This window comes from Siphateles boraxobius, unplaced genomic scaffold (genome assembly GCF_051911475.1).
Source record: "Siphateles boraxobius isolate OS27281-9 unplaced genomic scaffold, OSU_SipBor_1 12, whole genome shotgun sequence".
Classification (NCBI taxonomy): Eukaryota; Metazoa; Chordata; class Actinopteri; order Cypriniformes; family Leuciscidae; genus Siphateles; species Siphateles boraxobius.
This window is the reverse complement of record NW_027508722.1, coordinates 5,615,588-5,635,185: the sequence shown is the minus strand read 5'-3', so window position 1 is coordinate 5,635,185 and position 19,598 is coordinate 5,615,588. Positions and strand designations below refer to the sequence as shown.

General features: G+C 38.1%; 1 protein-coding gene across 2 annotated transcripts in view; it reads left to right on the top strand.

Annotated features, from left to right (window-relative positions):
• The first annotated feature begins 2,641 nt into the window (after window positions 1-2,641).
• Window positions 2,642-19,598, top strand: part of cers2b (ceramide synthase 2b) — a 58,332-nt gene continuing 41,375 nt past the window's right edge. Inside the window, exon 1 of one of the 2 annotated variants that reach the window (XM_077206959.1) lies at window positions 2,642-2,968. The gene's annotated coding sequence lies outside the window, so the exon portion shown is untranslated. The remainder of the gene's footprint in view (window positions 2,969-19,598) is intronic. The other variant, XM_077206967.1, reaches the window with a different exon arrangement.

Here is a 19,598-nt window from a genome sequence, read left to right as displayed (position 1 = left end):
TAATGATGTGTCACATTTGTATGTGTTATGGACTGAGATCTGTGTGTGTCATACTGAGGGCGATGATACATTTAGCTGCAGATACTTAGCTTCTTATATTTGATGAACCCGTAGACTCTTCAAAGTGGAAAAGACACAAAGCTGCACCACTAGAGGGATCCACTGTCATCCCCTGACAGTCTGACACGCGTTCGCAACGCAGCACAATACGACTACAAATGCATTGCATGTAATCACAGACTAACACACACATTTTGAGAATAAGTTTACTCTCTTAATCCAGTTCTATGCAAAGCATGGTAGGAACTAAAATCCACTGCCTAGTATCCGTTAATGCAGCAAAAATTATTCAAACAGTCCCAACACAAATGGATTAAGTAATTAACTATTGGACTGAATACAATAAAATGTTTTCTGAAACCTGCTGTGATGTTCCTGGATTTTTTAAATGTATCTGTGTAGTCTATTTGTCTGTGCCAGTGCTTAAAACCTCATGTACATGCAAACTGCGCCTTCCCTATATACTGCACACTCAAATCAGATTAAACTCGAGTTCTGCAGTTATATTTATTTTAAAATCAATATTTACAATAAGACTATATTATTACATAAATAGCATCTTCTTTTTGGTGTGTGTGTTCACACTTGGCAGGTTTGGTTTGAATACATCCAACAAGCGAGGCTTACCTTTCCAAATGAGCTCTGTTGCGGTTCGACTGAAATATGAACGCACCAGGAACAAATACATCTAAATAAACCAAAAACAGGAAGTGATGTCACAAGATCCGATCCGAAAAAAGGACAGAATACTCAAGCATACCTGTTTTTTCTCATCATAGTAGCTATGTTGCCCATTACAGTTCAGTACTGGCGTCAGAACCGCACAGAAACCAAAAGTAGGCCTACGTCGTTTTTGCTTAGTTATATTGTCACTGTAGTTGGAGAAACCACAACGTGTGCCTCGTAAACCAGGATCAAACTGGATCACGTGTGCCTCCTAAACCAATCACATTATAGCCTTGACGTCATTGAATCGCTTTGTGTGAGTCAATTACTGTTTGCAGATAGCATATAAACACATGATTAGTGCCATAAACAGAATCCTACCTTTTGCAAAATGTTTCTTCTACAATAAAACAGTCTTTTTTTTAATGTAAAGACTTCAAACATAAATCAAACTGAATATTTAATAGCAAACATGTTGAAGATTCGCAGACAGTATGTTTCCTCACAAATAGCCAGAGGTTATTAAGCCTCTTTTCACTGACATCCACTCAAAAAAGGCCTCATCTCCTCACCGGTATATTGCAGCGCTGCACTTCTTTTTTGCTTTCTCGGAGTCTCCCCCTGTTGAAATCGCAAAAAAATTCCAATAAGCAAAGCTGTAGGCAGCTCTTCCTAATCTCAACCAAAGCCAACCAGTGAGTTTGAGACAGGTTTAAACGTTTGTGCAACCACTTCGGTGCATCCCAAATTGTGTAGGCCTACTCATGCACTATTTCTAATGCATTTGTAGTATAAACAGTTCTAGTAGTTTGTTACAAAAAGTGCACTTCAAATACATGGATGATGCACTTATTTAACCGAAAAAATTAAGTGTGGTATGTCAGACACTCAGGTTTTGCAGCTTTACTTAATTAGCCAGAAGGGAAAGGCTGCAGCCGAAATCGCATTATTCCCTACTATATAGTAACTGTGCGTGACACAATATGTCCCAATGGACTTTACTATCCCATGAGGCCACGGGAGAGGATTTATGAATGGTATGAAGCAATGCAACTGACACTGGTTGGTCACATGATAATGACAACATGGTGAATGTAGTATGTACAGATTATATTCATACTACACGCACTCATACTACAGTAGTCAACATTTGAAGTGGATTAAAACCTTTCATCAAAGTTACATGAATTTTGAATAGTACCCGTTCTTGTCTATAGGAGAATTTAAATTAACTTTTTTGATCAACTTCAAATTTGACTACTGTACATAGAACACACTTTTTAGAGGTCTTGAAATATTTACTTATTCAAAATACCTATTCAAGAGTATGCAATTTCGGACACAGCCCAGGGATGTCAGACTCCGATGTTGGATGAAAACATTACCCTTTTAAACCTCATGCACTAGATAGCCTAGTCGAGTAGCCTACAGTGCATAGGTGTATAGTGCATTTGTCATTTGGTACACAAAAACAATCATTTAGTATGTATAATATCAGTTCATTGTTTAACTCAGATCATGGTCATAAGTGTGGGGAACATTGATAATACATTATGTAATTTGTACCTAACAGTTGGCTAAGTTACCGTTCTGGCAAGGTTCTATCAAAGTTATTCCAGTAACGTTCCTTCAAAGTTATTTGGTCTTTATTAAGTTCTTAAAAAGCTAGTAGGCCTACAAAAACTGTATCTATTAGAACCTTTTTTCTGAAATGTTTTAAATATTGAACTAACATGTTTTAAATGTTAGGCTACTAATTTTTTTCTCTCGAATGTTCAGAGAACATTTCTTTTCGAATCCGGAAGAGTGTGATGAGTCTCTCTCTCTCTCTCTCTCTCTCTCTCTCTCTCTCTCTCTCTCTCTCTCTCTCGTTTGAGCGTCATGATTTTTAAGTCCCGCCCGTTCCGTTATTCGTCTCTCTGAACCGACGCCTGTCCCACTCCCGTGCGCTCGCGCTCATCACCGGAGCCAAGCGGAAGAAACTCTCTCAAACGGCTTTGAAATCCTACAATCAGGAAATACCATTCAAACTTTCCACAGCTGGTGCTTTGTTGAGCACTTTCTCCGTTAAATCGATTCTTACCAAGTTGAAAACTTTTTTGTCTTGAGAGAAGACATGTGGGTGGTAAACAGTCTGGCCGAACCGCAAACCCACTAACGGAGCCGAAAAACCAGCACCGAGAAAACAGCTTCTGGAGCGACAAACATCCTCAAGGTCCACTGTGTCTGTTGACCGACTGAAGTGAGTCTCCCGCCCGTTGTTTTTACAGTAGACTAACATTTATTACAGCTATTACTTTGTGTGTGTGTGTGTGTGTGTGTGTGTGTGTGTGCCTGGTAACGATAGTCCCTATACGTTACGGGGACCAATGTCCCCTTGTGGGTAACAAGGGGAGGAAAACAGCTTATAAATCAAATCAAATGAAGTATTCTGAAAATGTAAAAATTCAGAAAGTTTTCTGTAACGTTATAGCCCACCGTTTGTACAGTATAAAAACATTACGTCTATGGAGAGTCTACGTAAAGATATATTAAAAAAGTGTGTGTGTATACATATTTTGGGGAGAAATTTATCCAAAAGTGAGCTAAACCTTCCTGAAAATACATCGTTTTAGCTACGTCCTTAAATACTAGCTGTAGGCTATATAAAAACAATACAAGTCTATGGAATGTCCCCATTTAGAAAGCTATTTAATTATACATAAATGTGAACTAGAATTAAGGATGACTGGTACAGTTTTTGAATTTCTGCCTTGTGTAAGGTTTCTTGCCGTACTGATATTACTTATCCATATGAACAGGAACACATAACACATGTAATTGAGGTAAAATAAGACCAAAAACATTGAAAAGTGTAAACTAGTAAAAACAAAGGTCTAAAATTAATTTAAAAAAGTAAACTGCACAATTGAATATTTTGGGAAACACCAATTTAGAGCAGAGCATACGCAATGGTTCTCTATTGTAAGGTTAATCATTGTTTTCATTAGCTAAGCCTTTAAGCACTGTCCCAATCACTCAAAATCATGCTGTCCCATCTGTGTTTTGTTGCAGTAGTGCATCATATTCATGTTTCCATCAAAGGTTTGTGTAAAATAGTAAAGTATGACAAGTTTATGACCTTATTATGAAAACTGGCAAAATATCATTCACTTAGGCCTATATCGTTTTCCTCACTTCATGCATTTCAGGGTCAACTTCCTGTTTGACCCATGCCCCGCTAACCCACATGATGTCATACCAATGAGGGCATTCAATTTTGATCATGCGGTCTCACAGCTAGGACATAAAAAGTAGGTTTTTTTCACTCATTAGGTGAGAAAAACAATCCTCGTTCACAGTGATCCACGAAAACGACTAAAAGTGCTGTGTTCTGCTGTCAGACCAGTAGTTGGAGATGTCACTTTGTGAATAAACACTACGTGCTTATAGGCTGAACACTTAATAGGCATCATGACTTCACTGTTTTCACATTGTAGTTTACATGGAGATGATAACGGTATGGTTTTCAAAAACTTGCACTTTGAATCCCGTTTTCAAAAGTTAGGCACTTTATATTAATATACTATATTACATTAATGTCTTTAATGCACTTATTGTGCACATACATGTTTTACATTGTAAAAAAACACCTGCATGTAATTACAGCTGTGTTTAATGTCTGTAATTACAGCTATAATTGCACTGTTGACCTTTCCCTTAACCCTTAACCCCCCCATTAAACCTACCCATACCACCACACCCGTTCCTAACCTTACCCGTATCCACATCAATAGCAGAACAACACAATAAGTACATTGTATCTAACAATATCTATTTTTTTTCCCCTCTTTTTTTCTCTAAGTACATAGTAGTTAATGATATAATCATTGACCACATTTTCTCTTAATTTAATCACTTTTGGCATTGCATCATACTATCTAGTATTTTCTAAGAACTTACACATTTTATTCTGTTTTTAATATATGAACGGTGTACATCTTGAAGTAGTGCTGGACGATATGGCCAAATTTTATATCACGATATATTTCTTAATTTCGGTCGATACGATATAATTCCGATATCCATATTCACAATATAAAAGCCTCAGAAAAACTGCCAAATCGCCACAACAGATGTCTGTACCTACAATCTTCTAAAAAATTAATTTGCCAAATCTATGAAAATAGCTGGAGTCTTTCGCTAGTGCATCATAACATACTACATGAACCAATGATATAACCCATCATAACAATAATATTCTCTTCTCAATACCTGCTACAAGACTATGGAAGCATATGGGTTGCAATATTCAATTTGAAATGTAATATGCAAAATGACAAAGCAATATCTAAAATCGCAATGCATTTTTGTTTTTAAATTTACATTTGCCATTACATTTGTGCAATGTTTGGTGCAAAATTAAAATCCAGTTATATAATTTACATTTGCCATTTCATACACTAGTTTTAATATGTAAATTGAATACATATTTAATGTTTTATAAGTTGCAAAATTAATATGTTTAACTTGTTCAAGCAAAAACTATTGCAAAATGATCATTTAAATGTAATTTTACTTAATTGCATTTACACTCAGTTAAGAAACTTGCGATTGCATTTACACTCAGTTAAGAAACTTGCGATTGCATTTTCATTAAATGTACCGCTATGAATGTAGCAAAATTCAATGTGCAAATTGAAAATGCATTCCGAGCCGATCACGCCAGTCACGTTCAGTCACATTTGTATTGCGGTCAGGGCTGCTCTTTTTGTAGCTAAAACTTGCCGTGTTGGAGATCAGCGTAATACTCCACGTCTGTGGTTTACGTCATCACGAAAGTAGCCATCCGCGTTCTGCTCTTTCTGCCGGCTGCGCGCCTAACATCAGTCAGTGACTAATGCTGTCATGTATATTGAAATATCAAAAATGTGTTTAAAAATCGTATCACCGTTCATGTTTCACCCTAAATTTGATCAGTCAGTATGAGTCCACTTTCACATCCTCCACAACTCATCAATCTCCCCTTACTTATGGAAACCATCGCATGATTTTGGTTCTCATTTGATTTTGTGCTCATTTTAACCAGTGGGCGTCTTTACTCTCAACACCAAGCAGACTTCTGTCTCAAAATCTACAGGTGTTTAAGTGCTGTGATGGTGTTTGTTACTATTTAGTGGGAAAAAAGAAAAAGGGGGAGTTGTTTTACTACAGGAGGACTTTAGAGGGGCTTTCGCACCGGATAGTTCAAGGAACGAGCCACCAGGGTGATTCCCTGAAAACTGATGGTTCCCCTAGGAACGTTTTCCTGGTTGCATTCGGACCGCCAGTAGGAACTCTGAAACGACGTAAGCCACGCTTGTTGTTGTGACTTTTATTTTGACGGCACTGAGAACGCCAGAGCCTGAGCACACAGTGCTTGCATTCTCCCTGTTCATTAGTTTACGATCTGTCTAAAAGTCCTGTCTAATATGTTATTAGATAGAACTGTCAGGTAACGCTTCCTTTTACAATCCTGTTCCCCATGTATATACTATGTACTTATTATAGTAATTACAATAACTGGGTAATAACTAGGTTCTAACCCTGAACCTACCCCTAAACCTAACCTTAACCCATTTACTTACCTTATATTACCCAGTACTTCCTTAGGTAAGTTAACACTGTAAAATTAAGCATTATTACCCAGTACTTTCTTAGGTAAGTACACGTAAGTTAACGCACTGTAAAATTAAGCATTATTACCCAGTACTTTCTTAGGTAAGTACACTGTAAGTACACGTAAGATAACGTACTGTAAAAGGAAGCGTTACCCAAATGAGTAGTATTAAAAGTATTAGCGTATGCCGTGTGGTTGATGTACAGTGTTGCTAGCTGAGCAGAAATACATCACGTTTGGCTTGGTCCCCTCAAAGTTTCGCTGGATTTTCTTTTAGAAACAGTTTTTAGACAGGGTAAATTTTATAAATCTCGCAAAATGAGGAGGATGAAGAGGCTGCAAGTACTAATAATGTGGATAGATGCCGTATGGAAACGATACCGAGAAACATATCCGAGAACGTTGCCAGCTGTGGTGGGAAAAATGCGCGTTCTTTACAGAAAATGAATGGTTCTGACTGCAACTTTAGGGTGCGAAAGCAAACATTTCAGTATATTTGCGATGTACTTTGCACTCTACAGTATCGCAAAACCACACAGCTAGCCTACGTGCAGCAATTCCTGGAGAGAGGGGGAATAATGATAGTGGGGGGGGGCACCTGTGAATGCAGACACGATGGCTGGATTGCGTTTACATTACACTGAGATCCGATCACAATGCGTACTCGACTACCTCCGAACCTGGACACGCTGATCGGATAACATTCCCATCAGAAGCGCGTCTACACTTGTCTTTTCAATGTGAGTGTGGACAACATCCAGATACAGGTCTCATGGTAATGCCAAGTGTAAACGCAGCCATAGTCACGTGGAAGTGTGTGTGTGTGTGTGTGTGTGTGCATTCATATCCACTGAGCTGGATTGTATGATGGACCATAGTTCAAAAGTCCATGTGTTTTCCTTTCGTCAGCTCTTTCTGTCCATCTGCTATTACCCAACATTCTCACTTCATGAGGCTGCAGGACACCGAGATTTCATCTTAAATTGGAACTTTCTCAAAATAAATAGACATTTGACTAATGATGTGACTAATAAACCATCAGCTAAAGGCCAGCACGACACGTCACATCTTTAAACATCTGCTCTTACCTTTGACCTGATTAGAAGTGACAATTACAAAAAGAGGAGATCAGTTGTCACACTTTACCCCAGAGAATGATTCTAGGTTCATTTCTAAAAAGTCTAACGTCCCTCAATAGCCGGGCATGTTGGCACACTGCATGGGGTATGTTGTCACAATGGGAAACAGCAAAAGTCTTCATTAAGTCTTATCATTCACAAGCTCTCAATATGACAAAAATTCATGGGTTACATTTTACAATAATAAGGTTCCATTAGTTAACATGAGTAAACTACATTAGTTCATGAACTTTTCAACATTTACTAATACATTATTAACATCATCAAAAGTTGTATATTTTAATATTATTTAATGGACCTGAGCTGCATGAACTGACAATGAACAGTGTTTTTATTAATAACGTTAACAAAGATACGATACCGTAATGTATTTTTAGTTAATGCATTAACTAATGTTAATAATTTGGACCTTATTGTAAAGTGTCACCAACGCTTGTCTAGGTGTTATTATTACTAATAACCCATCATTATGACGATGCAGTCGGAATCTCAATGCCAGAGCTGTTCAACTTCAGCTCTGAATTATTTGGCTTGAATGTTTTCCATTTAAAAGCACAACGTGAGCTATAAAACATTTGTGAAGCACTAAAATAAATTCAAAGTCACATTGAAATGAGTCTGATTTTAATACCCAAATGAACCCAACAGCAATGCAAAATCACTCCCCCAATGTTCCATCTTCAACATGTTAGAACATCTGCTGTTAGATGTTCAGATGTGTCTAACACACTTTTTCCTACATCCAGTGATGCCGTTTTTAAACTTTCCATTCATCATCTCTGGTTTGATGGTTTGCTGTATGAAGTTAAGGGTTGCTCCCATCAGGATTGTTTGGACTGAACACTGGAAGCAGTATTGGTCGTGACTATTTAAAGCCTTCAATTTAGTATTACTTATTATTATGATTTATTTATTTAGCTATTCTTAACAATAATGCATTAAGTATTCAAACTAAGAGATGAGAAAGTACATGCTGGTGATCAGCAATGCTGGATTTTTGACCATACTTTGGTTGTCCGTCTTGGAGCGGGTGCACAGAAAACTGCTTAGCTAACAGTATTGGTAACACTTTATTTCACTTTGGGGCAGTCGTGGCCTAATGGTAAGAGATTCAGACTGGTAACCCGAAGGATGCGGGTTCGATTCTCAATACCGTCGGGAAATGACTGAAGTGGCTCTGTGCAAAACACCAAACCCCCAATCGCAAAACATGGTTGCCCCCTGCTCCTTGTGAGTGTGTCCACTGTTTGCAGTGTGTGTGTGTCCTCACTGCTCCTAATGTGTGTGTGGATGGGTTAAATGTAGAGGACCATACTTGACCTTCACGTCATAGGGCTGAACGATTAATTGCATTTGCGATAATATCGCGATATGATAATGCGATTTTGCAACCGCAAAAGCTGCGATTACACTGGTCATGTGACACGCGAGAGAAAAGCAGTCTGCAAATCAAGCATCAACTTGGCACGCTACGCATGGGTCTGGCATACAGGAAAGAACAGTTTATGTTTTATGTATGTGATATTGTGTTATTTATACTCTCTCCAACAATTCTGGATTGATTCAGAGAATTTCAGAATCGAATCTGAGCTTAGTTTTTAAACACAGACGCGTGATGACGCTGCGCGTGCTTTAGAAACAACCGTATTCTGCTTGCTTCTAATCTCTCTCTCTCTCTCTCTCTCTCTCTCTCTCTCTCTCTCTCTCTCTCTCTCTCTCTCTCTCTCTCTCTCTCTCTCTCTCACACACACACACACAGACACACGACACCGCTCGAACCTTCCGAAAAATAAGCTTTCATAAAGTTCGGGGTTTAAGCGAATTACAAGGACAGTCTCAGGCTTCATTGCACAGGTTTTGCCGCTTTGATGTTACTCTTGCAGTGCGCGGTCTTGGCCGCCCGAATTTTCCTTACAAATGCGAATGCAGTTGGCTTATATAGTAAAAATATGAAAATCACTGAGAAAGCTGCTTTCATTTTAAAATACTTACGCGCGCTTTGTGAAGAGCGCTCGTGCATGCGGCTGTGAGCGACTCATTGGGTAAATGTACTTGCATTTCAAAATGCTTTTGACGCGAAATTAATGTAAACACGGTCAGTTATATCGTAAACCAACAGGACAAACCACATTTACAATTTCAAAAGAGATATGTGCATTAGTGTGAATGCAGCTTATCGTATAGGGGGAAAATCACTCCAGCTCTTGAATGGAAAACGTTCAGACTGCCTACTTTTAAATACTGAAAGCACTCTTTGTTTATTGCTTGTAGGCCTAATGTTTTTTTTGTTCCTCTTTATTTACTAGCTTTTATATGTTGAAGCTATATTAGTTTATAGTCCATTTAAAATTCTTAACATGTAATTGATTTAATTAATATATATATATATATATATATATATATATATATATATATATATATATATATATATATATATATATATATATATATAATATATACATTATATATATATAATATATATAATGTATGTATATTTACCCATGTAATTAAATACATATTTTAAGTATTATTAAGATTAATTAATAAGAAAAAAATTAGATCGGATCATGAGCTGCCTAAAGATTCCCATCCCTACTGTACAATGATTTATTGCTTGTCTTTGTCGACTAATACAGAAGGTAAGGAACTTAAAGTAATCGCATATTAAATCGCAATCGCAATATTGGTTAAAAAAATCGCAATTCGATTATTTTCCATAATCGTTCAGCCCTAGTCATGTCAGTCACTATTTTATCCTTGTTACACGTTACGTACGTAAATTATGCATATGCACCCAACCCTAAACCAAACCCTAATCCTAACCTTATAGTAAGTACATGTATAAGTACTTAAATGTATAAATACACTGTAAAGGCCTGTTCACACCGGGACGAATTTCGCGCGCGATATTCGCCGACGTTTAACGCCTCGCGATTAAACAAAGGGCGCCAATGTGAGTGTGCACACCTACGCGGAAAACGCCACGCATAAAACGTGTAATTTTTTAAAAACCGCCTCGGGTTGGTTTTTTTGGTTTGACGCACCGCGTCAAAAACTATCCGACCAATGAGATTGGCGCTTTTGCTCTCGTGTCTGGACTCTGGAGCTTCTGAAGTTACAGTAAAACACAATTTGGGGGCGCTCAAACACAAAACGGTCTTCCAAGCACACATACGTAATGGTGAAGAAGATATACGCCAAGTAGCGTCTACACACTGCCTGGAAGAAGACGAGGAAGATGCAAGCCAAGATAAATGTAGAGCTGCTGGTCTCGTTGGTGTCGGAACATAAGGAACTGTATGACAAACACGACAGCGACTTCAAAAATATTGATATAAGAGAACTGTTATGGAGTGGTATTGCAGAGCGAATGGGTCTTGATGGTGAGTTTCATTTCACTTAATTGTCTTTCATGTACATAGGGTTGTAACTTTTTCCAATAAACGTTTACATTAAGCGCCATCTAATGTCAGAACAATGAATTTGCATGTTCACTCGGCTCATCGTCAGCGAAAATCGTTTGGGTGTGAACCACTGATCTATATAATGACTGGATAGCTCATGACGTTCTAAACTGCCATCAGGCAGTGAAGCCACCGGAAGTGTTCGAGCGGCCATCTTACGATTCCCTACCAGCAGAGGGCTCCAACGCCCGTTATACAGAGATGGGTAGGCCCGACGGCACTTTAAAGATGAACCAACCGCTGAGCAGCATACAAGTGTAAAACGACATTCACAAAAGGACATAGAAAAACTGCCACAGGTTGTAATTCAAGCCCTATAAGTAGTTATTTATATGCAAAATTGTCGCTATGCCCGTGTTGTTTTCTTCGAGGCAAGAGTAACGGTAATGCTGCTGCTTCTTTAACAAGCAACGATAAAACAGTCAACAGTAGCCTATAAGAAACATCAGAGCAGCAATAATCACAATTAAGTGTCCAATAGCGACACCATTTAACAGCTTCAAAAGAGCTTTGTGCATAGTCATTAACCCATACAATATGTATTATGCATTTCCTGAACATGTACTTGCTAAGCAAACACTTTATATGAACAAACTATTAATCTATAAAACACAATCGGTCTTCCGACCTCGTTGCAGGGGGTGAGAGAGTGCGCACGCGCGCGCGGCCGGGGCTCTCTTTCTCTGCTCGTTCTTATGCGCCCTGTCCACTGATCTAAATAATTCGTTGTTACGACGACTTTGTTCCCTCGTTTTAATAAATCGTGGACACGTTGAACTAATTCCCACCCTCGTTTTGATTTAACGAATTACAACGTGGCCACAATATAGTAAAACGAGGGAACAAATTAGTATAAGGTGCTGACTGCTGAGGTATTATTAATTTGTAGCCACTAAACAATATTCACCTGAATATTCACCAATTCACAAAAATATAGGTCTTTAGCATTCACTATATAATTAATAGTATCAAACTGTTTTTCTTACCTGTGAAGATAGCTCTTCAGTGAAGGCCGACTAGTGTTCTCATACAGCTTTTTATTACTTTTGCAAAGAAATTGCCGTTTTTTAATAAGCTGGAAAAATTTCCGACTTGAAACAAATACCCATTTAAATGCTTAGGATGTTTGCGTTGTGAGAATGTACAGGGATACTTTAGATTTAAAAACTGTGTCTCGTTAGGCAATGTTTTTTCCGTCAAATCATAAAATTTCCTATTGATTCAATAGAACGCGTGAGCTCACTAGGGAATACCAATATGGCGGCGCGGTGACTTCACTGTTTATGACGTCATGAGCTATCCAGTCATTCTATATAGATCAGTGGTGTGAACACAAAAAACGCGTTGAAAAACGCTGGCGAATAACGGGCGCCGAAATTCGTCCCGGTGTACGGCCCTTAACAAGGACACCTTAAAATAAAGTGTAATCAAACTCTTTTTATTATCAAGCACTTCCCGCAGTTTAGCAGACTTCATTTTACAACTATCTCAGATTTAGCTGATTTGGACGTTAAGTTTATGCTTTTAGGGAGGAACAAAAGCGCAAAGCTGTGAAGGAAAGAAATATCCACTAGACGTATTGTTTCACAATAATCTTTTCTCCTCGATTATCATATTTTCATAATCGTTAGATGCCAAAAACAAAAATAGAATTCAATTAATCTCAGCCCTAGTTTCTGTCATTGCAATGTCTCTGTTATTGACAGTTGAATTTCTAAATGGCCCCATTCTCTTTCTGTCTTAGTACTGTACAAACTGCTCATATTCCTTTAAAAAGCCTTCTAATGTCTGACGAGGTTGTTGGTGTTAAAATGTTGTTTGTGCTTTCTGCCCCGTGGGATATCCTTAGCACACACATTATAAATTGATTTTCTTTTTCAGACACCTGGTAAAACTGCCAGATCGGTGAATTTAGTGAAGTCATTTTAGCTGTGCGTAAAAAAGTTTTGTGTCTTCTAGGGGTGGGCGATATAGCCTCAAAATTCTATCACGATATTTCAAGAATATTTGCGATAATGATATTTATGACGATATAGAATTTTTTTTGTTGTTGTTGAAAATTTTCTTATTATGTTTATCTCACCTAAATGTTTGCTCACTCATTGCGTTTTTACAATGTGGTAATTTTGTTGTTAAGAGTTTATACAACACAAGGAAGCTTGATTTCAATCTTTGAATTAAATGTTATATGTGTGTAGGTCTAACAGCAGTATTCAGAAATACTACAGAAACATAATAAAGTAATCAAATGTAAAATAACACAGTCTTTTAGTTCTGTTTCCTGAATAAATTAAATACATAGGCTAATAATTCTCATTCATTACAATTAAAGCTATCTTTTGTTGTTTTGACGACAGCATTAATGACAGACGCATAGCCTATGGCTGCTGTCACTTTTACAGCTAGTGCACGGATCCATTGCTGTTTTCATTATACTGTCTGTCACACTGTCACTTGCATTTTATACATAACCGACTGTGTTTATGAGTATACTTACCAAGACCGGAAGTTTTACACAATTTTGCGTTTTCCCCCCCATTAAAGCGATATAATCCGCGAAAAATAACTTTAGTTTCTCGCGAGCTGTAGGCTACTCTATGTATTCACTTAGTGCAACTCTCTCAGAGAGTGCGCGAGTAGCTTACTGGATAGTTTAAAACCGCTTGAATGTTTAAACTGATAAGAATGAAGAAGACTTGAAAATTATAAACTTTAGTTACGATGCACTGATGGCCTGATTGTGCAAGAGACCATTCAGTCATGTCCCGACTCCTAAACGCGCGTGAGAGAAGACGCGCGTCGGCAGCCCCGCTGAACACTCAAGCTGATTGTGAAATTGCTAAATCGTCATCGGAGGCTGACAGGCTGCTCTTGCGCTCAGACAGGTGTTGTTGTTGTGCGTGCTAGGAAACGTAAATGCGCCATACGTCATTGCGTCGCTATATCATTGATATTGCGATATGACACTTTTTTTATCATGTAAAAATGTATACAGGTATTATCGTGGACGGTATGATATGGCACACCCCTAGTGTCTTCTGATCAGCCTTTATTGCAAACCACCAATGATGAAACTATTTAAAATGATCATTGGCGGATAACAATCGGCAGCCGACTGATCGGAGCGCCTTTATTTGTTTCCTGTGTTGTGTTATCATTATCAACATGATCACTTCACTTCAACCACATCCTGATATGAAGGATTGACAATGTCTGATTCAGTTATTGGAGTATTCAGAGTTTAAAAAGGCTACGTTCAGACTGCAGGCAAAAGTGGCCCAAAACCACTGATTTTTCCCCGCTCATATGTGATAAACACTGATTTCAGTGTCCTCCATGTTTATGTCTGTATGATAGCGTGCTGTGCTCCATCTCGTTATTGATCTTTTGTGCATGCGGGTCAGTTTTGAGACCATGGTCAGTTCAAACTCTAATCTGATATTAGCCACATTGAAAAAAATAATGTAAACAGCCAAACAAAATCTGAGCAATAAATCCTACTTGAGTACTAAGGCTTGAGTACTATATTCAATCTGTGCAGTGTTATTTTTTCAAAGTAGTTCCACTAGTTTAGTCTTTGAGCTCACAACATTTCCTCAGAGGTCTTCATGGCAACCCATCAAATAAAAGTTTGGTTCAACTTGAAGAAACTGTGACAGAAATATATTACTGTTGTACAGTGGAATTTTGCTAGAATCCTAAGACTAATAATAATAAAATAAATTATTGTTAAAACGATTTTTTTAAGGAATAATCACACAATTTTTCTACCATGTTTTAATTTGAACAGTAAAGCTCTGTTGTGCAGCACTTTGACAAAGAATTTTGTTTAAATTCATATGATTAAAAGATAAATTAAATGAATGTTTTATGCCTTCATTTGACTGCCAGGACATAATTTGGGACAAAATAAAATGGATTTTAATGGGGCCCTAAATATGTCATTTTTGTTAAACTTTTAATAAGTTGTTTTTAAATTATACAAGTTTCATGATTTGAATTAATTATACATGCTTTTTGATTACTAAAATTTAATTTCTCCATTAAAATGGAGTAAAAAAAATCAAACAGAATCCAGAAAAATGTAAATAGAAAAAAAAAATGGAAAACAATTAAATGTAATTTGGGATAAAATAAAATGGATTTCATAGGGCCCTACTTCAGAACAAGAGCAATAACTCTTTGACACGGGAACCTTGCGGACTAGAATTAGAAACCGATGATTTAGTTGATTGACAGTGGGCATGCTATTATACAGACACACTGGTGTTGGTTCAGCTGCCTGAACAGACATATCATCAGCAGAAATCACTCCGTTATACAGCCTCACAGCCAGAGTAATTACTACACACAACAAAGCTGTTTACACAAGACCAGTGATAGACATTTGACTCCCAAATATTTATTGCTCTCTTTACTAACACTGACCAGGCTGCACGTACTGCTGTTGATTCATTTACTCATTTTCAGTTCTTGACTCATCATTGACCGGCATGAATGACAAACAAACCACCTCAGCATTACTAAGCAAAACCTCAACAGGTGGAAATTTGACAGCTCCTCCTCCTGGTCTCGTCCGTCACTCGAGTTTGTTGAAACAGCTGTGATTCCATGGATTACAGTGATGTTAGTGTGCCAGGAATATAATTATGCAAATTCTCCTTGCAATAGTAATTGTTTTAGTTTTGCTGAAGCAAATTATGTGGTGCTTGCCTGTGCAAAACCCAGGGCCTCGATGGTAATGTGTTGTTGTGAGTGGTTTCCAGTGCTGCGTCCCAATTCGCCTACTTCTACTGTGCCCTAAAAGTACGTGCTGTTTTTGTGAAGAAAAATACATACTTTTGAGTGTGTAGCAGAAGAGTAGACCTATGCAAGCTTTGGGACATACAGTACTTGGTCATAAACTAGGGATGCACGATATATAGGCCACCATACCGGTATCGGCCGATACAATTTAATTTTTAAAGTTCATCGTTATCAGCCCGATAAGAAAATTTGGCCGATATTTTAAAGCCGATAAATAATGGGTTATATCCTACAGCTGATACAGTTCAGATGTGCCCTGTGTCGCCATGATAGTTTTAAATTGCTTGAAATATGATTGGAATCACTTTGAAAAGGAAAATGCAGTGCAACATGCGCTGTCATATAAGTTACATAAAATTATAATGAGAACATAATTATAATTGTGTGATTGGGACATGAGACTTTTGTTTTTGTAATCAGGCTCTCAAAAATTATATAAAATTTTTAATTTAGATTTATAGACCAACATATTGGTTATCGGCTTTCAAATACAAAAGAATTATCGGTATCGGCCAAAATTTTTATATCAGTGCATCCCTAGTTCTGTCAGGGTTTGGGCTGGTGAAAGTAGCGAGGACTCAAGTCCAGAACAATGGGTATTTATTAAGTATAAAATAAAACGAAAACAAACAAAAACTACCCCATGGCCGTGGGGTAGTGATGTTACATATCACACTGAAGCTTTAGAGCATGTATTGAGTTTGCAGCGCAATTTCTGATGAAGCTCCGTGTCGGAGCTCGTATTGTTTTCAGAGAAACACCTGATCAACGAAAAACGAAGCCTCACTTTCTTTCTAGTCACGTGAATGCTTCACTTTGCGTGTCGGAACGTTTGAACCCAGACCAATACTATACAGGTTTTTAGAGGTACTATACTACTTTAGTACTTAGTACTTTAGTACTATACAAGTTTTGTCAATTTACTAACATTTTTTTATAAACAAGCCTATCGCCTATGCTACATGATCATATATTTTGCCATATAAACAGCATAGAAACCATAAAATTATTAGACTACCATTTACTTGCATCAAGCAACTCTTTTGGTATTTTTCAAAGTAGTATTAATGTAATTGTTACATTTAATTTATTGCCACACTTTAATATGTGAATTATATTATCAGAAAACTGAACATTTAGCGTTGTCAGGATTTTATTTGTGCTTACTAGATAAAACAACGGCGCTGCGCTCTCGGGTTTATGGCTGCTGTACATTTGACCTGCCACAAGTTGGCGCTGTTTTCAACACTCTTGATGCTTCGAATCTTTTCCTGGAACAATCAGGGGAAAGCCTCAGTGCTTCATGAGGCTTCATTTGCCCATCCCTACCGTGGGGGGAAACCAAGACAGGAATCAAGACTTCGATTAGACTTGGAAACACGAAACAAGAGGCGATGACAGACAAGGTTAGACAGAACCAGCACAGGACTGAAAACACAAGGAGAATAAATAGGGAGAGCAAACAAAGGAGGTAACGAGGGAGGACAGGTGGGGCAAATCAATCAATAATCAGGTAACAAGATGGGAGGGGCTAGGCAATCGACAGGAGAGCACATGGCACAAGGAAACATAGGGCCCTATAAAATCCGTTTTATTTTTTTCCAAATTCCGTTTTATTTTTTCCCAAATTCCGTTTTTTCCATTTTAATTTTGAGGAATTCCGTTTTTTTACCCTTTACTGTTATTTCAGTCGTAAAAAGAGTGTGCTTTTAATGTTAATGATTAAAATGTATACAAATAAAACAGGAATGACCTTAAATTTATTGAGGTAACAAACATCACATTTACTTTTCAAGACAAATACTGCATGATGCAAACACTGCACTCAAAGTACTTCAGGTAACAACAAAATATTAATGGTTATGAGCTTTAAATTGTCCAGTAAAATAAATTATGTTAGTTTATATAAGTTTAAATAAAAGTCACACTCAGTCTCTCTCTCGTGCACTGTAAAGCGTGCTCTCAGACACACTCGGTCTCACTCACGAAGTGTCGCTCGCGGAGTTCGCTTCGCTTTTGTCCAGTCTGGAGCGCCTCGGTGTGCACGGAGGGAAGGGGTTGTGTGTGTGTGTGTGTGTGTGTGTGTGTGAGAGAGAGAGAGAGAGAGAGAGAGAGAGACGCGTGAGTGACAGAGATGGAGGGAGAGCAGGGAAAGAAAACGCAACTGAAAGAATACGCTGCGTGTTTTAAATAGCGTTAAAAAAAAAGAATAACGAAACGCAAAATATGGCCCGGAAGAATTAGTCTATGTGTGCGAAACGCTGCATAAAAATGACGTTGGAACTGCTCGGCTCGGTACTGAGGGCTTAGCGTCAGGTTTCTTAACTTTTTCGCCGACGAAAGCAGAGCCGTGGAAGCCACTCCGCCATTCTTTCATTGTTTTGAAGGGGGAGAGGCAGCTGAAATGACGGGAGAGGTTGTGTTGCCCAGATTTGCTTCCCCCGGTCTGCATTTTCCACAGACATACGTTCTTCTCCCACACAAAAACAGTTTCATTCCAAATATGTGAAATTCCGCGTTAATTTGTCAATTCCGCGATTCCGTCCGTGATCACGGAATCGCAGACGGAACCTCGGAATTGACAAACTAACGCGGAATTTCCTGGAATTTTACATATTTGGAATGAAATTGTTTTTGTAAATTATAGGGCCCTAGAAACACACATGACAAGCCATGTGCTCACACCAAACATGACAAATACACAAGCACATGGCCAGTAAAACAAATCACAAGCCATGTGTTCACACAAAAGGAGACATGAACACGCAGCCAATGAGAAACACTCATAAGCCACGTGTTCACACGAAACATGACAACATGCAAGCACACAGCTAGTGTTAACACAAGCTGCATGTAACACAGCACAACACTAAACTTGACATGAAAACACTAAACTTGACATGAAAACACTAAACTTGACATGAAAACACTAAACTTGACATGGAAACACTAAACTTGACATGAAAACACTAAACTTGACATGGAAACAAGGCACAGCACAAGACGAAACAGGAGTGTCAGGGCTCTGTCACAAAACCAAGAAATAGACTAGACAGAAGTGACAGAACCCTGACAAGTTCAAACTGCCCTGTCAATCATCTTTTCACAGTTAAAATACTCCACATTCAATTTAAATTAATTTCCTACCATATCGGAGAGAAATGTAGTCGCACGTTGATCTGCCAGTCGTGGGCCTTTCATGCGGAGACTCTCCTCATGTGTTTGTTTGCATAATGATGCATTTAAAAGTTAATGAATTTGAATGTATCTTTGCTTAGTTTGCCCAATGCTGTTGCAGATGAAATACAGTGTGGATGTCATTGAATAAATATCTTTTCGTCAGGTTATAAACTGATTATTAAACACTCGAACCCCTTTATATAAACCTCCCTACTTATCAGACTCACATGTCTGCCATGTTTGTATTTTTTTTAACTCTGTTTAAAAAAAAGAGTAGTAATCGAATCTTCATCTAACGCGCAATGGGTTGTGGGAAAGATTAGCCTTTAGAGTGTGCATGGATCTGCACTTGGTATCTAACCGGAAAAAGTAGACCATCCAGTATCTTTGCAATACTCATTTCAACATACTATGATTTGGGACACACTAATTCTAATTTAGAATGCTATTTAGGGCGAATTGGGATGCAGCACATGGCATTGCTATGTGGTTGCTAAGATGTTCTGAGTGGTTGTTGATGTGTTACTATGCAGTTGCTAGGTGTTTTTTTTTACTGTCTGAAACAGGCCACCCTCAAGTCTCTTCTGGTCTCTATGACTCAGCTCCCTTCTTCAGTGGAAATCTGGGGGATTTTTTTGAACCTTT